This window comes from Ambystoma mexicanum, chromosome 11 (assembly GCF_040938575.1).
Source record: "Ambystoma mexicanum isolate Mex_15411 chromosome 11, UKY_AmexF1_1, whole genome shotgun sequence".
Taxonomy (NCBI): Eukaryota; Metazoa; Chordata; class Amphibia; order Caudata; family Ambystomatidae; genus Ambystoma; species Ambystoma mexicanum.
In genome coordinates, this window is record NC_090934.1 from 1,170,924,420 (window position 1) to 1,170,950,909 (window position 26,490).

General features: G+C 44.0%; 1 protein-coding gene across 11 annotated transcripts in view; it reads right to left on the bottom strand.

Moving 5' to 3' along the window:
• Window positions 1-26,490, bottom strand: part of TLN2 (talin 2) — a 7,472,684-nt gene that overhangs the window by 7,356,193 nt on the left and 90,001 nt on the right. Inside the window, exon 1 of one of the 11 annotated variants that reach the window (XM_069624479.1) lies at window positions 8,828-8,868. The exons of the other annotated variants lie outside the window; for them this stretch is intronic. The gene's annotated coding sequence lies outside the window, so the exon portion shown is untranslated. Of the gene's footprint in view, window positions 1-8,827; window positions 8,869-26,490 lie in introns of those variants that run through there. 11 annotated transcript variants of the gene reach the window in all.

Genomic DNA, 26,490 nt, shown 5'->3' on the forward strand with positions numbered 1-26,490 from the left:
CATCTCCCCGGTAGTTGTCTCCTCCCATGTGATCCTGCATCATGAAGTCAGCCCCAGGGTCAGGTAACAGCTGCTGTCCCATGGCCACAGGGGAGGAGGTCATCACCAGGGATTCCGTGATGACTCATTGGATTCATCACAGTTATCTGTACTCTCTGTAGAGAGATGGGAATATTTTTTGCAAACCAAAAGAAAGTGATTAGAGCCATGTAAGCAGGTGCGGCTTGACCCTTGCAAGGCCCAGAGGCATCTCCTTGTGCACTCACTGTATTTCATACCTCAGTCACTTCTCTCTGCTGGAACAGACATTTCTTGCTAAGTTGCGATTCACCCCTAAGTGATATGATCACATTTCTTTTGGGGTGTTCTTAGGCCATTTCTTTTCCCTTGTTTTCCCACGGCAGTAGCTTGGGCCCTGACATCATTGCACTGGCTGCACCATCTATTTCACCTACACAGGCACCTTGTAATGCTTGTTTTCCATTACATTTTTAGTGGTTCTACATTGCAAGATCCCTGTTTGGGACTTCATGTCATGCAAAGTCCGGAAGGGCTGTAGCTCACCGATGCCATCTGGAGACTGTGGAAAATTTGCACAAACTGAGCAATCCTCTTGCAAGTTGCATACTGAGGCTTCACCATCAACTGCAAGCATCTCCCGAGACCCTGTTGCACTTCTCCACACCTATCACTGTATTCTAGGGCCCCAAAAGGGCAGGTATAAGGTACCCATGTTGGTCAACTCCTCTAACAATGGTACCAAGGTATGGGATTATTCTTCTGAGATGGGTGCTTCAGTGCACAATCATATAGAGCAGGAAATCATATCCTTAGTACTAGGCTGTAAGACAAGACCTGATTGAATGATAACTCCAATACCCATAACCATTTATCCCATACCCATCCTGACTCCTAAAATAAATACCCTTAACACTAGACTTTTCTGCCATATGTTCTGTTGGTCCACCACCATGTATGTATCCCACCTACTACAGATGACTAACCCATTAGCTGCTATTAACTCTTATTGCTGCTCCCATTGGGAGGATCTGACTGATGTACCAAAGGTGTTTTATCTGTACGGAGGAGAGGTCCGCATAGGTTATTCCATTGCTTTCTTTTGCTTTGCAAGATATGGTCCAATCGCTCTAATGAGAGTAAGGCCTTCCTAGAAAACTGTTGGAAGGGGGGACATGTAAAAATATGCAAGAGTCCCTACAGTGATAAATATAAATTTTATCTTATGCCATGTCCGTTTACTTTATTCTTTACCATACATACATTGTTAAAATATAATGCCACGCACAGCATATTGTCTCCTAAAATTAAGGCACTGGATCTGTTTGTAAAAGATACTAATATTGTTATTTAATTGCAGATAACACAGAAAACTTGTGCCACATATGCGGATGTAGGAGGCGAAGGACATGGAAAATGGGTAATTGTTATTTTTGTGCTCTCATTATTATTTAACATTTCCTTGGAAAAATGTGCTGTGCGTTAGTGGTGCACTTCATTGCTATGAGTCATAGTAATCATAGTCACAGTCCATATCAATGAGGTGCATCCGTACCCTGCTAGACAACTTGTTAGTAAAATAAAAACTTCTGTTACCCCATCTTTTCTGAAAACAAAATACACACTATGAGCAAGAAGGGAATTCTCAGAGGATTCGAGACACAAGCGAAATGTTGCAAAAACAAGGTTTATTGTACACAAATACCACTATTGTGGAACAAAACTCGAGAACCGGGGGTGAATGTTTCCAGTAAGGTGATGAGGAGAGCAGAAATGAAAAATGCATCAAACTTTCTCAAGGCTCTGTGCAAGTTTTTCAATCAGGTCTTTCCTTAGCAAACTCCTACAAAAGCTAACAGAAAAAGTGCCAGTGTCACTCATAGTTCCTAGATCGATTCTACAGTTTCTGAGAGCTCCTGGCCCGAAAACAGGTTGCATGCGATTATAAAATGACCACCAATTCCTTCACTGTCAGGTTGCAGGCAAGTATAAAATAGACTGTTAATTCCTTGCCTGTCAATCATGGGTAGATTATCAGGAGTATTTCATTACAGCCTGCCCAACCCCTGGCAAGGGAACAATCTCGCTGAGCTTGTCTTTGCAGTCAGCAGTGGTGCTCGACCTTAGAGAACATCTCCTGGCCTTGGACAACATTGCAAGACTCTGTCATCAGCGGTTGGATCCGTACTCCTGGGCAAGTATGTTTAGTTTTGGCTGACTTGCTAATTCCACCATGTCCATAATTTGGGCTCCCAGCTAGCTACACTCTTAGCAGGGTTCAGGAATTGTGGAATGTCAGAAGACGTAGTCGGACAAAGTGGTGGCGTACTTATACACTCCGCTTGTATTGAAATAATAAAAAAAATACCTCGCTTTCCTTATACATGAGGGTTTGCCCTACCTAACAAAACTCTAACTAGAGTGCTCGTTGTCAGGGTGGTTTGTCCAAAGCAAAAATGTCCAGCCTCTGTCCAAAGACTATCCTATTCCGACCCTTACCATTAATTAAAAGGGATTCAACAAAACAAAAAAGGGGCCCATGAGAATGACTTCCTTATCCTTGCCTGGCATACTCTGCCTTAGTGACTGATTTTATAGTCTCTTGTACAAGTTCTGATTAGCCCCCGCAGTTCCTCAAGGCGGCTTCTTGTGTCCTTATCAAGTGTCCAAGGATTATTTCTCCGTAATGTCCAACTTGGCTCTTTCCCCAATTGTGGTGCATTTATTCCATAAACTTCACAACCACTGCAATGAGGGCGACCACTCCCATACTCCTCTTGGCTTTTCTTAGGGTTTTCACCTTCACTGCTACAAGGGAGATTAATCCTGTAGTATTCTTGGGTTTTCTTACAGTCACTGTGTGAGGGAGATTACTCCTGTGGCACTTTTGACTTTTCTTGTTCTGTTCGCAATCACTGTGACCAAGGTCATTACTTCTGTTGCCCTCTAGGCTTTTCTTATTCCCCGGACCTCTGCCGGGTTTACCACCACCGAAAATCTTGGTGGGTGCGCATCAACGGTACATCCTGGGGTCATGGGTTGACTGCTTCGGAAAATGTTCCTGGTGTCTTCCTATCCAGCTTCTTTCTCAATACGGCTCCACGCAGCCCTTGCCTTGACTGTTCTGGTGTTTTCAGACCACATGGTCCATCTCCTAGAGATCACGCCACTGCCTGGGTTTCCCCACTGTTCAAGTGAGTCAGTCCTCGCAGCTTGCTTCGTCGATCGTTCCAGGTCGTCCCTTCGGCTAGGGACCAGCTTCTCTGTACGGCATTCTGTTTGCCAAGTTTGAACTTCCCAGGCTTTGCTGGCTTGTTGCAGACTTCTCTCCTCAGCAATTCTTTTGTTGGTTTTTATCGTCTGTTTTTGGATCCTCCCCAGCGGAGGGTCAGGAGTCCTTCCTTTGTTTCCAATAGGGTTTCTTTATGCCTCCTTGGGGCCAACTCTTCCCAGTACAGTCCATCTCTAATGAAGGTGCAGTTGTTATTGCTCCTTCACTTTTCATCTCAGTACTATTGGGTTTCCAGCTATTGCCATTCTGTATGCCTCTTTTACTCTTCCTCTTCTGAGTAGATTTAGGACTTGGTTAAGTAAAATAAGAGATATTACAATAGCAAACAGTAGTGTGTTTAGGTTCGACTTCTGTGGACCTGGAGGTTCTCAGCATCTCATAGAAAAGAGGGCTAGGAAGTTCCTTCACGGGAGACCCTATCTCCAGGACGGTAGTCTGCCCCTGTGAGGTCCTGCATATCGCCACCCCTAGGGGGATGTTGCATAGCAGCCTCACCTCTTTAGCTTCACGGGGAAGGGCTCCCCTCTAGGGATAAGTGAAGAGTCCCATGAACGGTCACAGAATGTGGTGGCTTGGACTTCACCAGCTCTCAGCCCCTGGTCAACCAGGTAATGTACAGTCTCTACCCCGCTAGCCTGGTCCTATTCCACTAGGACCCACTTAGCTCCACCTACCACCCCCAAGTTTGCCCTCTCTACAGGTTCTCCTCCTATTCTTCACGTCAGTCATCATCCTCCCTGCGTTTGCCCTTCTTCCTCTTGAGCCTCTCCTTCTTTGGTCCTCTTTTTCTCTTCTACTCTTCTCACACTTAACATCCACTTTTCACCGTCCCTTCTTCATACCACTCACATGTGCGTAATTGTGGCATCTACTAGGGAAGTGGGAGAAACATGGCTGGGGAATTGGATCTGGACTTCTGATTGGCAGAGGCCCATTTATTTATTTTATTTATTTAATTATTTGTATTGCGCCGTTAACTCGCGAGTTTCCGGGCGCAGAAACGTGGACACAAAGACAACAGAAATGGACGGGACAGTTCCTGGAATCAATGATTTAGTGGGTCATGAACGTGGTCAGTTGAAAAGATATGTTTTCACTAATTTACGAAAACGTAAGTAGTTAGATTCTTTCCTTATGTGGGCTGGCAGATTATTCCAGATGCCTGCTGTAATGACTGGGAAGGATTTTCCCAGTCCAGATCTAAGTTTGTGTGGCATCACTGCAATCCTATTTTGATCCGAGGATCTCAAGGCGCGGCTTGGAACATAAGAACGTATTTTCGATTTTAGATAGCCTGGTGCCTTCCCGTGGATGCATCTGTGGGCTATTGTGAGAGCCTTGAAGTGGGTTCTGCTCTCCACTTTGAGCCAATGTAGTTCCTTCCTAGATGCACTGATGTGGTCTGACTTAGATTTGCATTTGATTATCCTAACTGCGTTATTTTGGATAATCTGGAACGCTTGGATGTTTTTTTTGTTGGCTCCTAGCATAAGTGCGTTCCCATAATCCAAACGGGAAAGGATGGTTGCTCTGGCTACTGTGGCACAGTTGTTCTCTGTGAGATACGGTCTAATAGTTCTGAGGAGTCTCAAGTAGTAATTGCAGGTTTTTTTATGTATTGAGTCTGGGCCTCTGCTCCTAAAGACGCTTCCATCATCATACCCAAAGTTTTTACTTTCTCAAGTACTTTGATGTTAGCATCCTTGATCTTGAAATTTGCATAGTCGTGGGGCAGTGATTTTCTGACTTGGGTGGATCCGAAGATCATCAGCTCAGTTTTGCTGGCGTTCAAACACATCCAGTTGGAATCCATCCATTGTTCTATGATGTTATAGATACTACTTAGATTGTTGTTATCGGTTTTATGGTCCCCGCTGAGCTCCAGTACCAGCTGCGTATCGTCCGCATAGTTGGTAAAGAATATGTCAGCATGGTCTAAGATGTAGCATAAGTATCTAATGTAGAGGTTGAACAGCAATGGGGACATGCTGGCTCCCTGGGGAACCCCGCAGAGGATCTTCCTTTCAATTGAGAATTTGTCTCCCCAATGGACTCGGGATGTTCTGCCTTTTAAAAAGGACATTATCCATGTTTTTGCCTCCTGTGAGCAGTTTGCTGTTTTGCCTAAGGCAGTTTCGAGCAGGTTATGATCCAGGAGATCAAAGGCAGCACTGAGGTCTAACAGGATGAGAAGTCCCGTTTTCCCCTTGTCTAAGATGCTAAGCATCTTTGTCTGTAAGTCGAGCATGGCTGATTCTGTGCTATGAGATGGTCTGAACCCTGATTGATGTTGGTGTAGCGCGTTAGAGGCCTCAATGTGTGCCTGTAGTTGTGCCGTGGCTACTTTGTCCATAATCTTTAGCAGGAAGTTACAGTTGGTTATTGGCCTAAGGTTGCATGGGTCTCTTGGATCCAGGCCTGGTTTTTTTATTAGTGGGGTAACTGTGACTTTTTTTATAGCCTGGGGGACTAGTTGGTCCCTAAAGGAAGTGTTGATGATCTTAGCAAGTATAGGGGCGAAGATGTCTGGGTTTTCTAAGATTATTTTGGCGGGTAAGATGTTCTCCACGCACGAGGTAGGTTTCATGGAGATGAGTGTTCTTTTCATCTCTTCTGTGGTAATAGGTGAAAAATGAAAGGGTTCTATGTTTTCAAGTGGTTCTTCAGCTGGCATTTTAATCATGGTGGATTTGTTTAGTTATGATTTTGTGATTTTATCTCTAGCCTTTTCTAATTTCTCAAAGAAAGCTTTTTGAGTATAGTCGCATTCCTGTTGGGATGGTATTCAAACTAGAGCTCTCTCATGTGTACCTAATCCTGTAATTGGGCAGGCAGAGGGCCTTAAATGGCAGTCCATCATCCTGGAATCAGGTGGTCCCGTCAGCTGCTCAACTCCTAACAAGGCACCACAGGTGGATAACTATGTTGAGGTTCACTGCCAGTATGTTATCACGTCTGATCTTCACCACGAGTCCAGTCTTGTGAATGCATGCGAGTCTCTTGCCTTGTCTCTTACTATTTAATGAAAGTATATGATTACCACACATATCTGCTGTACTATTTGAAATATATTCAATTAATGTTTGAATTTCTGATTCTGATAGTGTGTGAAGCAAGTGACTGCATGTAGCAAAAATGGGAAGTAGAATTTGGTTACAAATGTAATTACACTTATTCAATAGGAAATGTTCTGTTAATATGATTTGACTTGTTTCAGGTTGCTTGTGATGCATGCAAACTATGGTTCCACTGGACCTGTGTGGATGAAAAACAAAGACCGGTAGATGTGGACAAGGCACAATTTCTGTGTAACAGATGTCAAAGGAAGTTGTCAAATATCCAATTGCATCACATGTGAGCATCATAGACTTCAACAGAGAGGAACATTCAAATAGACTCTTAAAACATGTGTTCTGTCTTAAAGCACTTACATTAATTTGACAATGCCTATGCATTTAAAATGTATTGGCTGTTTTTCAGTTAATCGTGATGGTTTCTAAAGAAGGACTAAAAACAAATTCAGTATTTTCTTCGGCAATAATCTGTGTAAAAACTTTTAAAATGTGAAATGTTATTTTTTTTTTTATTGCAGGCTAATCTATGCAGCTATCTGTTGCCTGCATGTCACTGTCAAGAGGGACTTATGCAACCCTCTGGGGCTTCACTCCATGCACACAAGCAAGGGTGACTACGAGTTGCCAATAGATTCTCAGATTGTTGACTTCTTCAATGTAACCTGCTCCAAGGCTAAACGAGACCCACAGTCAGAGGTGCCATTTACAGGATCTAAACCATGCTGTCAATCCCATGGGTCAGGCTCCCCAAAGGTCTAAAACAGTGTGTGGATAGTCTCCTGTAGTTCTACAAACCTTGTGATGGCAAGGACTGTAGTAGGACATTTCAAAATTTGCCAGAAGACCAGGCTGCGCAAGTTCATCCCTTACTGGTCAGCGTCCTAAGAAGACGTATTGTTTCAAAGGCCTCTGAGATTCATTGCCTCATCCTAAAAGCAGCCACATTTGAAAAATACAATCTTCAAGTTGCCACAACCAATACCTCAGCAACTACTACTGACAAGGCTGTGTTGCCACAACATACTCAGTATAAAGTGACTGAAGACTGCCACCACTACTCTTTCAGCATTAGCACCTAGGGCACCGTCTCCATTAGAACTGGTGCCTCCTTTTGAGCTAGAATTGCAGCATTTAAAAACATTTCTGTTTCCAAGTCATTCCTTTTCATAAAGGTAGTGTATTGTTAACAATCAGTGTTACTTAAAGTGCTTGTATTAAACAAAGTTAATCTAAGCAAAGTTTCATTTCAATGTGATTGATGAATAAAATGAAAGACCTACAATTGAAAAGCCATCATCCAATAATCTGTACATGCTACACAAAAATTCCTTGGGACACGAAGTAACATAAAACAGGTTTACCTGGAGTCTATCTATGAGTTACCCATACAGGGCAAGGGCCGCAAATTATGATTGTTGTGTATGCGCCTATAATATCTTGAACCACCACAATAAAAAAGGGTTGGGGTAATTTATGGGAGTGCTACATGATACAGAACCATATTTTGAGATTCCAATAAATATAAAACTAGATACCCTGGTGTCTGGGGAAAGACATCTTTGACAAGGAGAGGCTCACTGCTATGTTATATGATAAAGAACATTATATTAGGTATGAATGGAGAGCCTTCAGTAAGAAATATTTAAAATGAAAAGGAGGTGCTGGTCAAGGAGGAATTGAGAGGAGGTGGAGTTTTCTGGATAAGAATATAAATAATCCCAGATGGGCTTGTGTGGTATGGGCTAAATTTGGCATATGAATTTGACAGATGTATATGTGAACATTTAATGCAATGTATAGTTGTTGCTGCATAGTTCAGACCAATCAGATAAATACAAAAGAGGCAAACCTGCTGTATAAGTGGGTAACCCTTTTGTATCAGGAGATGCAGATTATCATAGATGTGTATGGGGCAATGATCACTTGCAGCCTAACAATATAAAAAGAATGGGGGATGCAGGAAAGGGCTAAATGGTGCAGAAAGGTATTATGTATAAAAATAGAACTGGGTAGCCATACTCTTTCCCTCTCTCTCCTTCACTCCATTCCATGATTGTATACCTCCTTACTCTCTTCTTTTGTCTTCTACTCTCACCTCTTACCACAATACCATGCCACCTTCTGACTACCGACACCCTTCATTCTATCCCCCTTTCTGTCTTTTTCCTGTCTCCTCCCACCTCTTTCCTCTGATTGCACGCTCCTCGCCCTTTTATCTCTCACACTCCCCTCCTTCACCCATGACAGTCTCCACCCCTTTATACGTCTGGTCTACAACTCCTTTTACACACAAGACATACTGGGGGTGGGGGGGGGGGGGTTAGTGTCCCAAAAGCAGCAGTGCAATGGGACTTGAACTAGACAATAACGATAATGTCCAAGCTGCTGTGGATTTAGTTTCAAATTATTTCGAAAATTATTTAAACATAGAGTGTATCCTTACCGATATCACTTAAAAATGGATTTTGGCTGCATCATGTCCTGAAAAGCAATCAAGATAATCTTCTTAGTAGAAAATCAACATTTATTTTCATAAATATTGTGATTCAAAGTACAATGTACAAGAAAAGTAATAATAAACCAATAAAAAAAGGAAGAGAGGGGAGTATGGTGAACAACAAAATCACATTACTCAAACCAACTTATGAAACAATAGGACAATGAAACATTAGGGCAATAAATGATACACAATCATTTACAGGCAAAAGTGAAAAAGCAATATAGATGCAGCAAAAGAGGAAACAACCTCAATTGTTAGAGCACCTGTTCAAAGTGCTGTCTTGTGGTCAGCCAATACTTACATTTTTTAGAAGAAATTGGCTGATAGGTCTTGTGCAAGTGCCTCTCATAGAGGTGTTTTTGAAAGAAACAGACAAGTTTTGAATAGACATCTAAAACACGTTTCGGCAATACAACCACCTGCTGGGCAGAGAAAAAATGGAGAAATTGCCTTCATCAGGCCGAAAAAAACAGCTGGACCCTGTAGAGAAGCAGACATAAAGGGTGAAGATTTAAAATGGCGAAGAAAAAAAGAGGAATATTGCTTTAGTTAATGGTTTCAAGATTGCTTTCAGAGTATGTTAAGCCATATTGGCGCCTGCCAATTGCTTGGACTGTAGCTTAATTCGAACTTCCGAATGTAATGCTTGCCCAAATTTTCAGGGCAGAACATGTGGAAAGGTAAGCCGGAGTTGGCCTCAAAAACACAGCAACAACATGAAGGGGTGAGGCAGAAAAACAACTTCTGTGGGCAGAAGGTAATTGAATCCTGTGTCATTATAGACATGTTAAAAGGAATTGTGAACCAACACAAGATTAATGGTGAGGAAACAAATAATGCTGTGGTGAAATATGTTTAGATTATGTCTCAGGGCAAGGAAAATTCAATGAATAAAAGAATAGGAAGTTAGAAAGCCATATCGATGATACTTGTTGTGGTGTGCCATCACACACGATCCACCACGATGGTGCTAGTGGGGAGTTGTGGCTCAGTCAAAGGTGAGTGGAGGCAGCGCCAATGGAATGGAAGTGGTTATATAGGTAGCAGTACCCTATGAGAAAAAGTGATAAAATATGGAACTATAATTCGCTATTTTCGGGCGTCATTGCCAAATACTAGGCACATTTTAAAAACAGAAGAATTGGAATGTCAATTGCAGTTCCTGTTGTTAACAATAACAATTTGTTGTTCCCGCAGAGTTTCCGCCTACCTGGATTGGCGTTAAAGAGATCCAATTATATATGATCTGTTGAGTGAAGGACTGTAGTCTTTCACCTTCCACTGATGTCAAATGCAAAATTGTGCAGGAAGACAGCGGGCAAGAAGCCTCATGTCTCTGTGATTGCTTTTCACAAAGCCGCACTGTTAGACTAAAGAAGAACAGAACACGGTCGAAATGTACCATGAGTAAAATGTGTAGTTGGGGGAAAGAAACTGACACGCCTTCAGATAAATGAAGCAATATAACTAGAGAAGCGTATCTTAAACTTGCTTTAAAGCATCACGCCGAACCCTGGTATCCAAGTCGCACGCTTGGGGTTGCAAATGGAAGACAAGTTAAACCCGGCTGCTAAGGAAGCTCAAAGACGTGCTTCCCGCACTCTGATTGGAAATGGGCTGGCGTGCCCCTTTGATGGCCACGTCCAGATTGAATGTGTGCTTCCTTGCACCCTGATTGGATAGGGGTTGGCGTGCCCCTTTGATGGCCGCGTCCAGATTGGATGCGTGAAACCAGTGTTGCTTGCATGGTGATTGGGCAAGAGTAGGACGTGCCTCTGGGACGTCTGCAGCTGGATTGGATGGGAACAGCCAAGCTCTCCATCCATACGTGTGGCTCTGAACGCCGCAGCGGCCCGTAATGGTGGCTGCTGCATATGAATGTATTAGACGGGGAAAGGGGGAGACCTCCAAGAATATTATGTGTTTTTTCAAGGCAGGTGCTTGGTGGAAAAAGAATAAAACGTGTCTCCTGCCTGATTGGCATATCACGTGATCGGGTCGACCATAATTGCTGGTAAAAAAAACCCCAGACCCTTCATTAATTGATGCCATGCAAAAATGTCTGGCAGTGGGGCTAGTAAAGCACATACAAGGAGGTTTGTTCAAAAGAAAGCACGTACATAATCACGCAGATCCAATTAAACAAATTTCAAAGGGGGAACACGTGTGAAGGGTACACTATGATAAGTGCAAAAAGTAGTTGTGTACACAAACGGTTTTTGTGAAACGGAGTGGAAATGATAAAAGAAATTATGTAGGGACGGTGGCAAGCCGGAAAGGCTTGTGTGCTATCTGTTTAACCGTCTCATTTTGAATGTGGGAAAAGTTAGTCAGCCTCTAATTGATTCAGCTTCCATTAAAGGTTGGTTTGAGAGATATTGAGGGGATGGTTGAAACTAGGGACGGTAAGTGCATGTATGATCTTTCACAGAGACTGCAGTAATCTAAAAGTATGGCACCACCTGTTTTAGATTTAAGTGGTGTTGGGAAGAAGGTACAATAAATATCAAAATGTGCCAAGCAAACAGATACAAAACCTTGGGATGATGGGAAAAATTCCTCATGGAGGCCATTGATATGGGTAGATAGTCAGTGAATCCATTGTGCCTCCTTGTGTAGTAGACAATGGGAGACATTTGTGAAACTTTTAACAACATAAGGATCCACCAATGGATGTCATTAGCAGTGTGGTGTAGTTCCATGTAGTGATTCACTAGAGGTGCAGATTCCGTTTTGCACCTAATTCTGGAGCGATGCTCTCACATTCTAATATGGACTGGACGAGTAGTTTGTCCAACATAACGGAGCGCACAAGGACACTCGATACAGTACACCACCTGTTTAATTTTACAATTGGTAAGAGAGGAGAGTGCCCATGTTTTAGCTCCAATTTTGAAATCTTTAAATTTTTTGGTGAACTGGCATACTGAACAAGATCTGCACGGAAAATGGCCCACTGTGGTCAGTAAATCCCATAAGCCCATTCGGGGTGCGTCCTTCTTGAAGTTAGAGTGTATCAATTTGTCCCAGATATTCTTGGCCCTTTTTAAAGCAAACCTGGGCAGTGAGGTATCCGGAATACTTAATTTAACAATCGGCCAGTATTTCGAGATGAGTTTCTTAATCTGAAAAGTTTGTGGTCCATGAGTGATGACACAAGTCATTTTGTCTTTTTCAGTTTCAGAAGAGAAGTTAGGCATTGTGTCAGGAGATAGTAATATATCTCGGTCTGTGAATCGTGCTCTTTTCTTTGCCATGTTGGTAAGTTTTTTGGGGTAACCTCTCTCAATCAAACGAGTATCCAAACTGTCCGATTGGTCATAAAAATCATTTAAGTCGGTGCAGTTTCTCCTAATGTGGAGAAACTGCCCATATGGCAAATTGTCACAAAGGTGACGTGGGTGATTACTCGAATAGTGCAGCAAGGTGTTTCGTGCACTGGTCTTGCGGTACAGGGAACATTTAAGTTTACCTGATTCATCTTTGATTACGAGGTCCAGAAAGGCAATCTCTTTCATACTGAATTCCATTGTGAACTGGACATTAGTATCAATGTTTAACCAAATCAGGAATAACTCCAAGCCTGACTCTGATCCATCCCAAATAAAGATGATATTGTCTATGTAACGCTTCCATTTTATTATACAGTTTCGATAAGGGTTTCTGTTGGAGAAGACGTTCTGGGATTCAAAGTTGGACATAAAAAGGATCGCTAAACTAGCGCAAAGGCTGCCCCCATAGTGGTTCATTTGGTCTGTAGGTAAAATTGACCATTGAATTCAGAGTAATTTTTATTCAGTGCCAAAGTCATGAGTTCTAGAATAAAGTTGTGTGGAACTCGTTCCTGTGAGTCAAATTCCGTGAGTAAATCTTGCATGCAGTTAATTGCCTAGTCTTGGGGTATGCTAGTATATAAGTACTTAATGTTCATAGTTACTAGTCTTTGAGTGGTTTGGTCAAATGTGTGATTCTCAAAGATCTTAATCGTATGGGTTGTGGTGTCCCTAAGGTACGTTTCTGTACGTGTGCTTAGGGGTTTCAAAAACATGTCGATAAATTTACATAAGGGCTCAAGTATGGAGCCACAACCCAAAACTATAGGTCTTCCTGGTGGTCTTTCCTTATTTTTGTGCATCTTCGGGAGTGCATACATCGTCGGTATGCATCCTTGACTTGTAGTGAGGAACTTGGATTCTCCGTCCGTGATCCATTCGCGGTCATGGGCGTACTGTACAACACTTTCTATTTCCAGTCTGATGTCATTTGCGGGGTCATTTCTTAGTCTTTTGTAGCTGTCTTGGTCTTGTAGTAGATCATTCATCATGTCTAGATATTGGACTTTGGACATGATAACTATTCCGCCACCCTTGTCAGCTGGTTTTATTACAATGGATGAATTTTTGGATAATTCAGTCAGAGCTTTGTGTTCCTTCAAGGAGAGATTGTGTTTGAGGGGTTTCTATTTGGTTTTAAGCTTTTCAAAGTCTCTTAGAATGCATCTCTCAAAGGTCAAAATGTCTTTAGGGACCTCATTGTCTTGTGGTTTAAAGGTGCAGGGGACGTGTAAACCGGTGTCCAGGTCTGGTTCCTTGTCTGGGAAATCATTAAAAAAGACTAAGTCGAATGGTTCTTAGAAAGTGGTGAATCTCCAATTCCATTTCAAACCAGACTGTGGGTTTCTTCCCCCCCCCCCCCCCCCAACTACACATTTTACTAATGGTACATTTCAGCCGTGTTCTGTTCTTCTTTTGTCTAACAGTGCGGCTTCGTGAAAAGCAATCACAGAGCCATGAGGCTTCTTGCCCGCTGTCTTCCTGCACAATTTTGCATTTGACATCAGTGGAAGGTGAAAGACTACAGTCCTTCACTCAACAGATCATATATATTGGATCTCTTTAACGCCAATCCAGGAATGTGGATACTCTGCCGGAACAACAAATTGTTATTGTTAACAACAGGAACTGCAATTGACACTCCAATTCTTCTTCTGTTTTAAAAATGTGCCTAATATTTGGCAATGACGCCCTGAAAGAGAGAATTATAGTTCCATATTTAATCATTTTTTCTCATAGGGTACTGCTACCCATGTAACCAGATCCATTTCATTGGCACTGCCTCCACTCACCTTTGACTGAGCCACAACTCCCCACTAGCACACCACAACAGGTATCATGGATATGGCTTTCTAACTTCCTATTCTTTTATTCATTGAATTTTCCTTGCCCTGAGACATAATCTAAACATATTTCACCACAACTTTATTTGTTTCCTCACCATTAATCTTGTGTTGGTTCACGATTCCATCCAACACGTGTATAATGACACAGGTTTCAATTACCTTCTGCCCACAGAAGTTGTTTTCCTGCCTCACTCCTTCATGTTGTTGCTGTGTCTTTGAGACCAACTCCGGCTTACCTTTCCACATGTTCTGCCCTGAAAATTTGGGTACGCATTACATTTGGAAGTTCGAATTAAGCTACAGTCCAAACAGTTGGCAGACACCAATATGGCTTAACATACTCTGAAAGCAATCTTGAAACAGTTAACTAAAGCAATATTCCTCTTTTTTTCTTTGCCATTTTAAATCTTCACCCTTTATGTCTGCTTCTCTACAGGGTCCAGCTGTTTTTTTCGCCCTGAGGAAGGCAATTTCTCGATTTTCTCTGCCCAGCAGGTGGTTCTATTGCCGAAACGTGTTTTAGATGTCTATTCAAAACTTGTCTATGTTTCTTTCAAAAACACCTCTATGAGAGGCACTTGCACGTAGGCAGAACTATCAGCCAATTTCGTCTAAAAAAATGTAAGTATTGGCTGACCACAAGACAGCACCTTGAATAGGTGCTCTAACAATTGAGGTTGTTGCCTCTTTTGCTGCATCTATATTGCTTTTTCACTTTTGCCTGTAAATGATTGTGTATCATTTATTGCCCCAATGTTTCATTGTCCTATTGTTTCATAAGGTGGTTTGAGTAAAGTGATTTTTTGTTCACCATACTCCTCTGTTCCTTTTTTTTGATTTATTATTACTTTTCTTGTACATTGTGCTTTGAATCACAATATTTATGAAAATAAATTTTGATTTTCTACTAAGAAGATTATCTTGATTACTTTCGGAACATGATACAGCCAAAATCAATTTTTAAGTGATATCGGTAAGGATAAACTGGGCCTCATTACGAGTTTGGAGGTAGCCATGCCCTTAGTAAGGGCATGGCTACCCCCAAACTCGGGTTTCCTGAATGGGGAAATACTGGGCCATTCTGACTTTGGAGGGCCCGGTATTTCCCCATTCAGGGAACCCGAACCCGGTCCATCCCCATTTGAGCCCACATAGGGCTCAAATGCGAATGGGGAACATGCTAACAACGGGCCCGTTAATGACGTTCCCGTTGTTAGCATGCTGGGCCGCTCGCGGGACCCGCTAAGGACGTCTGGTAAAACCAGGCATCCTGAGCCGGACCCGCGAGCGGACCTTGTAATAGGGTGGTAAGGGGTTAATGGCTACGTCACCTTTAACTGCGCCGTTAACCTCTTACCGCCCTCCTCGTAATGAGGTCCACTATGTTTAAATAATTTTTGAAATAATTTGAAACTAAATCCACAGTAGCTTGGACCTTATCGTTATTGTCTGTCTACAACTCCTGCCTCTACCTTCCCCTCTCTGCCACAAACTACCCTCTTTCCACCACTCACCTCTGACTTGCACTCTCTTTGCTCTCCTTCGACATCTACACTCTTCCCCTAGCCCTCTTCTACATCCTGCACGCCACTACATTACCACTCAATCTCACATACACTCACAATCGCAGCTCCACTCTCGCCAGTGGGTACCACTCCCATACCGAGTGAACGCCTATTCAAGTCATCCACAAATACTTCAGCACTCGGTTCCACCATCTGTGCACCTTACTGATCAAAAGGTTTTGGAGTGTCTCGGAAGGGGCTAGATGGTGAATATGCATATGTTTGGGGGGGACGAGAATACATATATTACCAGATTAGCACTTTTGTTACTGCAAGTTACCCCCAGAGAAACAGGGGATGCAAATTTACCATAGGTGCGTTCAGGCCATGATATCTTGCACCCCCACAATCAAACAGTATTGGAGTGTCCAGGGAGGGGTTAGATGGTGCCTCCACATTGGTTGGGACTAGAGTATATATAAAACAGGATGACCACCTGTTTTGCTCCGAATTACACCCTGGTAGACAGTGGATTGAAATGATCTATGGGTGTGTTCAGCCCATATCATCTTGCATCCCTGCATTAAAGAAAGCTATGCGGGTGTCCAGGTAGGGGCTAGCTGTACATTGGATGGGACCAGAATACATCTTAAACAGGATGGTCACTTGTGTTAATGTGAATTACCTCCAGAAAAACGGGGTGTAAATGGATTTATTTTATTTAGCCAATACTAGGCTTTGTATATACACAACAGAAAATAACATTATCACATACAAACACATCTTCACTTCTTGTCCAACAACAATAAAATCAATGACCATGTTAAAGCTCAAGATAAAATCTAAGTAAAAATATCTGCATGCCTTTACACTCAATGTTCTTCTTAATCATATAAAACCGTATATAGACCCTGCAGACCTTTCCACATACAGTTATTCTTAAACATATTTTAAAATGCTATAAAACCCCTGCAGACAATTCGCTTAAAATCTCAATTACCAAGCTATAAAATGTTATCATGTGATAAATCAAATTAACATTGTTGCCCTCCATTAACAAATTCCACAATATGACGACATGGCAGTTTAGCTTATTACAATATGCTTTCATATATTTTGCAATCAGATTATTCAGATTCGGACAATAGCACATTATATGCTCTGCTGATTATACACATTTCACCACACATACAATACATTCGCTGTGACTGTGGAATACCTCTTTTGGCTCCTTCTATTTCTAACACCTGCGTGCTGTTGAATTTAAAGAGTAAGTACTTTCTCATACTGTCACTATTAGGGAAGGCTTCAACATATGTTGGTATTGCACTCCATTCCATTCAAGACTTCATAAAAGGACCACTATTACGTTTAGTTGCCAAGGAGACACAGACGGCTTCTCTGCTAAACTCCCAGATGTTTGCCGTAACCCATTTTCCAAACCCACAGTGTGGTATGGTCATGGTCTGTTGTTCATACCGGAGCAGTCAGGACTTATCTGTGGAAACCATATTGCCCAGAGTGCCAAAACGCTCATGGTCATATATTGATCTATATGCTAAGAGCAATTCAACCATTATCATTTCATTGTCAAGCTTCAACAACTTATCATAGCCTAGGGCAAGTTTGCTATCAATCACAGCTGAGATTCATTTAATATTAAACTCAAGCATTATATATTCAATGGGTAGAGATTTTCGCATTCTAAACAATGTACGTAAGATCTTGCTTTCAAACTTGTCCACCTAATTTATCAGGGGCGCTCCCCAGACTTCAACTCCATACACCAAACACAGTACTATTTTGGCTGTGTATACGATTAAGATGTCTTGATCGAGCAGCCACCTTGCCTACTTATGAACACACTCATTGTACTATTACTTTTCATGCATTTAGCCTTGTTTTCCTCCCATTGAGATGTCCATTTAACGTTATATCAGTACACCTAAGTATTTGTAGCAGTCTACCACCTCAACTGCCCTCCTGTGCAAATTTCATTGGAGATTTACCTTGGTTCTGCCATTTTGATGTCCTCTAAATGCTACCATTTTGTTTTTTTCAATGGGCTCATTTAGTTTAGCATATCCACCAAGCGCATCAGGCATTCCTTGCAGCCCTCGGGGTGTAATCAAGAAGGAGCAAGTCGTCAGCATAACCTAGACACCCGATTTTCAATGCTCCAAGCTTCACCGGACATGCTGCTGGAGGTTGTAAGCTCTTAGCCAGATCAGCGAGGTAGAGGTTAAACAGGGTGGATGCCAAGATACAACCAGGAGGTTAGCTCAGCAGCAACATGCTCGCCTTGGAAGCAAGACGAAACAGAGCAACACAGGTTCGATTCCCGGGTCCCCGCTTAGAAACCTCTGGGTATTAATCACGTTATAAATAACCTATCATGTCATAACCCTGTTTCACCCCCGTGAGGTGGCCATCAACCTGGTCACCCTCCCCTCTTCATCTAGTCATAGCCTCACACTGGTGTCCACACATAGTTGTTTAATCATAGTTAACAGTTCGATGACTAGTTTGTTCCAAAGTCATGACTATGTATCAAATGCTGCGCTAAAATCTATAAAGGCGCCATAGACCGGAAGTTGTCGCCTCATCCAAGCGTATTAAATACTGATGACCAGGGTGAGAAGATTATGGTTGGTGCTAGCTTTAGATCTAAAACCCGTCTGATTGGGAGTGAGAATTGTAATATTTATTATCCATTGATCAAGTTTGGTTAAAAGGACTCACGCAAATATTTTGCCTGGAATATCCAACATCGCCAGCATTCGGTAGTTTGTTGGATCTTTCCAACATCCCTTTTTGTGTACTGGGAGGAAGGTGCTCTCCTTCCCCGATTTGGGGATTAACCCTTGTTCTCCAATCACCAAAATCAGCGTGTGTAGCACTTGTGCCCACAGTAGTGGGGACATCCTTACTAGCCCATTGCATGTGCCATCCGGTCCTGAGGCCCGCGACACAGGCCATTTTGCAATCATCACGCTCATATCTGCAATGGTAGATTTACAAGTCCATTTGGCATCAATGCTTGTGTGAGGTTCGTCTATCGGTTTAACAGAACCCAATGTAATTGCGATATTGGGTGGCCCAAACCTCTTCCGAAACACTATTGGCTGGTAGAGGTTTTTGTATTGTGCCCCTCACAAAAGCCCATATGCCCATATTGTTGTTAGATCTGGCATGATGGGCTAACTGCATCCAAACTTCATTCTTTAATCTCGCATGATGGGCTCTCAGACACCCTCAATATTTTGTTTTTAGTGCTTTAATGGTTGTTACCATCTCAGATGCCAACATTGTACTTCCTCTCATCTGTAGTGTCTCAGTAATATCTTTCCTCAGTTTCTTTTCTTTTGCAACCTGTATTCTTGTCATAACCATGTCCACAATCATGGTTATAGTGCCAATGCTCATTGGTGCTCTTATACTTACGTTTGGTTAGTGAGACCTCTTTGATGCTTGAGATCAACAGTTCAAAGTCAGTTATGAGGAGTGCCACATTATTCTCATTTCTATGTGCCCATCTCTCATAGAAAATAGGTAAGGCTCTCACACACAAACTTTGCTTTCTCTAACTTGGTGGGATTCCATTGTATTGTATTTAAACCATTATTCATGAAAATATCCCTGTTTTGTTCAAACTGCTCATCACCTCTCTGTATGGTAAGTAGAGCAGACACTGGCATATGATCACTCTCATCGCGTAACACTGCCATGTCCTCTACCATGATATGATATGGCATTTGTAACGCGCCTATACACAAGTGTCTCAAGGCGCGATGAGGCAGGGTGGGGGGACAAAGGGAAGACAGACAACGATCTTACTAGGCCAGGTGTCATTCAGATCGCGCAAGTGCATGGGCAGAGGGGAAGGGAAAGTGCAAGGGGAAAGGGAGAGGGGAAAGTGCAGTATAGGGGTAGTAGAATAACAGGATAAATAATAAGGGCCAGCTGGTGACAAGTGCAGGGTGAGTGCAGACAAGTGCTGGGAAGGGGGGCTGTAGGGATGCAGAGACAGTCCCGCAGTGCAGGGGTTGCCAAGGGAGGCAGTGCAAGGAGAGAGTGGCTGGGCCAGGGACCGAGATCGGTGAGAGTGGCCCAGTTGCAGATTCAGTGCAGTTTCAGTCAGGAATTTAGCAGGGGACAGGGGGAGAGAAAGCAGAAGCAAAGAGGAAGGTTTTGAGGTGCTTCCGAAACCGGAGATGGTTCTCCTCAAGTTTCAGGGAGGCAGGAGGGTTGTTCCAGAGGGAGGCCCCTGCCCTCGGAGAGGGATCTACCCTCAACTCATTGCTTGGAGAAGCGGCTGACCCTGAGGGAGTTGGAGGCGGATGAGCGAAGAGCTCGAGAAGGAAGATATTTAGGAAGAGAGAGTTGAAGGTATTTTGGCCCCAGGCCCTAGAAGGCCTTGTGGACAATGCAGAGGGTTTTGAACTTAATCCTTGCAGCCACTGGGAGCCAGTGCAGGGATTTCAGTCCTGGATAGATACGGTCCCTGGGCTTGAGGCCAAGGACAAGTCTCGCAGTCCTGTCCTGGATGAGTTGCAGAGAGTATAGGCAGGAAGATTTAGATAGAGGCTGTTACAGTAGTCCAGCTTAGAGAGAACCAGGGCTCTGGAGACAGTAAGCTTCTGGGGGAAGGAGAGGAAAGGAAGAATACCTCTGAGGAGGTGCAGCTGGTAGTGTGACTTCTTAGAGACTTCAGATATGTGAGGCGAGAAGGAGAGTGTGGAGTCGAAGATGCCCCCGAGGTTTTTTGCCTTGCAGGTAGGAGCAGGAAGAGGCCCAAGAGAGACCGGCCAGAAAGCTGCAGGGAAGGAGGGAGTGGGTGTACCGATGAGTAGAATCTCAGTCTTACTGGCATTAAGGCAGTGGTCATTGGCGGCACACCATTCCTGGATAGCAGACAGACAGTCAGAGATGAGGGAAGGAGAGGAGGAGGCCGAGGGTAGCCTGAAAATGAGCTGGGTATCATCAGCATAGCACTGAAAGTTGGGAACCATATAAAGAGCACTCTCATTCACGAATATGTAATCCAATGTTGTTGCACTCCTTCCACTGACAAGAGTATGTGATTTCAAGGCATCAGCATTGCAGTGTCCATTTAACATCATCATATTGTATGAGTATAGTACTACAGCCCACCTTTTTCCCAGATTGTTATGCTCACAGAACTCACGTGGGGCAGATACTCTCTGCTCAGACAAGTCTTTCACATTTACTGGTATTTTAGCATTAAAGTCACCCACAATTATGCTGGGAACATTGGGTGATATCTGCAACTGTCCTCATGTTCAGAGTGTGTGCATCTAGGTTCGGTGGATCATAGATGTTCATAAAAACTAGATTCTGCTGCTCGGCCAGTTGATTTCTAATAGTTATGGCCTGAACAATGCATGTGGACCTCAAATTGTCCACTATCTCCCATGGATGTCGCAATGTCACTAGGAGTCCTCCCTTGGGTCTCCCCATGGGTCCCTTGGTTGCCATGATCTGGTGAGTGCTGCGACCATCAATTAAACACTCAAAGGTCATCCATGTTTCTTGTAGGGCCACAATACTATAGAGGTTTATATTGGCCAGTAGGCCATCCTCTGCTATTCCAGGAACAAATGAGGCTAACGCTACCAACTATTTCTTTAGAAGTGTGCCTTGAAAGCTTTGGGAAGCTATTGCCAGTAGCCCCCATTTTCATAGATTTCCTCAAGATTCAGTTGGTTTTAATTTGTATCCTCATTGGTGATGGCTATTTTAGAATTTGAGTTTTTCCTCCTTGATATCTTCTTCACTAATAGATTTCCTTGTGACTGCTGTTCGTAGGCATGATTGTCAGGACTTTTAATATTTTACTACAGGCATCTGTATTTCAGTGCAACAATATCCCAGCTTATACAGACCAACTTCATACCGGAGGATATGATCTATGATACTCTCTGATTTAAACAGTATATTAGAAGTAACATTATTCCCATTTTCCAATTGGTCTACCACCAGAATGTCATCAGTGTTAATCCCCCGAAATGGCACAATTCCATGAAATACGGTAAGCCCCACAGTCCTGTTTAAGAGAGGATGGCCATCTATGCCAGAATTCAACCTAATTTGTAGGGCTCTTACTAACTCGTCTGTATTTACCATGTGTTTTTGGTTTGTACCCTGTATCACTGCTCTCATCACACTCTTTACATTTGTTATTCTCATGCATACTCCATGGGTTAGTTTGCTATGAAACTAACGGTCACATCTGTATCACCTTTTTCCACCCTTTGGAGCACCCAGTTTTCTTCAGTTTCACCCCTCCATTCGCTCCCTTATCACTAGGTATTGTTGCACAATTACTATCAAAGAGACATTGTACTGATTCTAATACACAGTCTCTAATATGTGCTTCCTGCGTTTTATTTATTCTTTTCAAATTTTGATTACCATCATTAACTTCATTGTTGGGCACAGACTCACACACGTTAGTGGGTTCACATAAATATTGACGAAAACCATTTGTTTTATTAGGCTTCTTTCCACCTAGTACTGATTTGATGTGGCTATGCGCTATCGCACACACGGTCAAGTCTATTCTCTGCAACTGTTTTTTTATTATAGTTTGCTTGTGTGCCCTCCTCTTTTCCTCTTTTTCATTACTCAGCATACAACTACTTTGCTCGACTTCAATATTTGCTAAAATTGTATCACCTGTTTTAATGCATCCACTTCTATTTTTCCACACATTCCTCTTTGCATACATGGCACCTTGTGAAATTTGCTTCTTTTTTCCTATTCTTTATTTTTGTACTATTTTTATTTATCGATATTGGATTGTTGATCTCACTAGGCTGCTCTGTATCAGCTACTAGGGTATCTGGATCTTCTGTGGTAAATGATGTAGAATGTGTTGCCTGCTGCATCACACTGGGCTTGGTTTCTATGATCTGCCACATCACATCTACCTCGGTCATCACCCTAGTCTACCCCATGCTGCCACTGCTCACTATAAGTACTCGTTGCACAATCTCTGCATGGTTTCCTACCCCGATGTATACTTTTATGAAGCAACAGTGACTGAAACCTTTTGACCACACTGGCGAGACAAACACTTCGAACATTGCGGTCAATGTCATACTCATGTTCTTAGGGTTGGCATCTTGGGAGAGGTCTAAATTTATTATTTCCTCTTGTCCCACCACTTGCTCACTCCCACCTATATTTACTGCAGGACCCAGCATTTCGCCACCATCATCTTCATACAGAATGCGGTGGAGACCCGCGGCGATTGCAGGGTCTACTAGTGTGGGCTCAAGAGCATTAGCAAATCTTTGCTCCTTAGACGTTTAGTTCCCTCATTAAGTGCTAAGCCCTGACTGTAGTGGACATTGTTGTGTCCCCCCACCCACATCATCACTGCTACTCAGGTGATTAGTGGGCCCAACACCATTGGCTACAACGTCACACGTATCTAGAGTTTCACTTTCACCTTCACTGCCACCACCACCGCTACCGCTCCCCCTTGTGGGTGTATTATACTTCAATTCTTCAAAAACATGGTCTTCCCCCCCACATAAATTCAGACTTACTGTTGCCTCATTCTAGGCAATTTTACCCTGTTCTCCGAAAACCATTGCCTCCCCAGTCAAACTTTCAGTAGGCTCTAGTATGTTATTTACTTTATTGTCAGGTAGTACTGGGGGACATATTACCCTTTCAATAAGTTTCAGGCCCAGGCAGGGTAGAGATGCATTCAGGTCGGACACAATCTCTTGCACAGCCCACTCCTCATCAATGGAATTCATTCCATTGCGAGCACCCACTTTGGCAAAGTAGTTGGTCATTTTTGCCACTTTTTCGGCCTACTGATTGTCTTAGGTGGGCATGTTCTACCTGCCCTTCATGGATGGGCACGCCCCGTGGACAACAGCAGTGGGGGCTTAGTGCCTAATATTATTAATACCTCTTTTTTGCAACATTTTCACCACATTACAAGCTTTCCTCGTGTTCTTTTTTTTTTTAAACTTTTATTTTTGTTGACAGAGGCATGTAGCACACACATACATCGGAGCAATAAAGACAAATATGGTACATTTATAGATGGATACGGAGGCATACAATCAACAGTAGGACTACAATAATTGAGTGGAGACACATCATGGAGCAAACAATTCTCAACACGTTACTGGAGAGGACTGGGAGGACTCGTCCACCGAGGAAATGTCATTTAAGCCATTCAGGTAGCTGCTGAAGGAGAACCAAATGTTCTGGGGACGAGAGCGGACTGGGAGCATACCTAGGAACTCCTCCTCACAATTTCGGGACTACGTGAGTAAATTTAACCATTTCTGGAATGAAGGGGGAGTAGGGCTCCTCCAGTTCTGCAAGACACATTTCTTGGCCACCACACAACTCACGTTCAGGAACTTCACTACGTCCTTAGCTCCCCGAGCTGCCACACCCCGAACAGAACCCCCATAGGGTCAGGTTCAACAACAGAATCAGTAATCACAGACAGCTTTTCTATGATCTTACTCCAGAACGTGGCCAGTTCCGGGCAATCCCAAAACATATGTAAATGGTCGGCCTCCCCCGCGCCGCAGCGAGTGCAAGGCTGAGGATCCGAGCGTGCAAACCTTGAGACTCTATGCGGAGTGTAGTATAGCCTGTTAAGCAGTTTATATTGTATGGTGCGGTAGCGGAAATTCAGGGACACCCTGTTGGTATGAGAGCACATCTTTTCCCACTGTCAGTGAGTTCCAGCCCCAGCTCGGAAGCCCAGTCATCCCGAGCCCTGGACGGCCGGGGGGGGAGGCAGTGGTCAGTAGGAGTTTGTATAATGAAGAGACCACCCCTCGGGCGCCGCCCGAGTTGGCGATATAGGCAATCCCGGGGGAGTCCTGGGGCTCATTGGGGAAGTCAGGCCATGCATTCCGGAACGCAGCGCGGAGTCTGTAGAACTGCAGGAGTTCCAGGACGGAACCCGAGTGGCCTGGTCTCCACGTCTGTGGTGCTATAAACTGCCCCTCTGGATAGAAATCAATGAGGGCGCGGTATCCCAGGGCCTCCCAATGCCGCGCCAGGGCGGTGTCATGTGTGGGCTCTAACCCAGGGAAGTTCCAGACGGGGAGCCACTTGTAGTACGGGTATAGTTCATCACAGGTCTTGAACATCTGGCCCCAAGCCTGCACCGTGGCCTGGACCAGGTCAATGGACGAATCCGGCTCATACTGCCGGTTCAGAATCAGGGTCATTACATTGGTATCTGCCGCTGCTAGGACTTAGTTTGACATGAAGGCGGGATGGGGGGCCCAGGGTACCAATAGGATGCGAACTGTGCCTGCGATGCAATCCAATATCGCAGCAAGTCCGGGGCGGTAAAGCCCCCTTTATTGTAGGGTAGCGACATGTCCGACCACGTCTTACGCACCGCACCGGAGTGCCATAAAAACTGAGCAAACAGCCTGTGCAGGTTTGTGAAGTATCTCCTACTCGGCCAGACGGGGACATTACCAAATATGTATAACAACTTGGGGAGCAGGATCATCTTCACCAAAGAGAGTCTTCCAGCCAGTGATAGTGGAAGGGTGCACCATCGCATAATTTTGGCCTCAGCCTGCTCTGCCACAGCCTGGTAGTTGTCTGCTAGTAGCGAGTCCCTGGTCAAGGACACCTGGACTCCCAAGTACCTGATCCCTTGCGGGGACCAACGGAGCGGATACTCAGTGGGGGGGTTGTAGCGTGGAGGTAGTGAGGGGGAGGATCTCAGATTTCGTATAGTTTATAGTAAACCCGGAGAACGTGCCTATCCGGGTGATATCGCGTAGGACTGGGTCTAGATGAACCGCAGGGTCTCTTATGAAGAGTAGCACATCATCCGCGTAGAGCGAAACGATCTCAGGGGAACCTGTCAGCCGTATTCCTTTGTGCGCGTGTCGCTCCCTGACGTAGTCGGCCACTGGCTCTATCGCCAAGGCAAACAGGATCGGAGAAAATGGGCATATCCCTGTCGGGTGCCTTTGAAGAGAGGGAACAATCCGGATGTCTGGGAGTTAACTCGAACACTGGCCACCGGGGAAGTATACAACACCTTAATATATGAGATCATATTAGGCCCTATGCCCATAGTTTCCAGCACCAACCAGACATACTTCCAGAACACCATGTCGAACACCTTCTGGGCATCCAGCGTGACCGCCACTGCGCTCGCACCTTGGTCGATGCGCGACATTACATTAAGCAGCCTTCTAATGTTGTGTGAAGTTGATCGCCCAGGTACAAAGCCTGATTGATCGTCGTGGACCATGTACGACATGATCGGGAGAAAGCGGTTGGCAATCACTTTGGCATAGATCTTGGTGTCCAAATTCATTAGCGAGAGGGGCCTATACGATCCGCACTCATCAGCAGGTTTATCTGGTTTGAGCAAGACCGTAATGACAGCCTCACACAGTGTTGGGGGAAGGGTGCCCAGCCGGAGTGATTCGTCCCAAAACTTCAAGAAGCCTGGGGGGCAGGATGGCCACATGCTCCTGATAGAACTCTGCTGTCAACCCGTCAGGGCCAGGTGCTTTACCTTTGGGGAGTTTGGATATCACCTCGACTATTTCATACAGCAGGATAGGGGAGTCCAATAGGTCTCTAGTGGAGGGGGAGACGATAGTTGTGGGGATCTGCTCGAGGAGTTCACGCATATGGGACTCACTGTACTCGGGGGGGGGGGGGTTGGGAGTACAGCCTGGAGTAGAAGTCCGTGAAGACTTCCAGGATTTGTTGGTCAGACCACCGTTGCGACCCAAGGCTGTCCTTGACGCAAGTAATCTGTGACTGGCCCCGCTCTCCCCTGGCCAATGCCGCCAGTGTCCTACCGGGTCTGTCCCCCTCTCCATATTTACGAGCTGCCTGTGGACAGCTGAAATATTGGACTTCCCTGG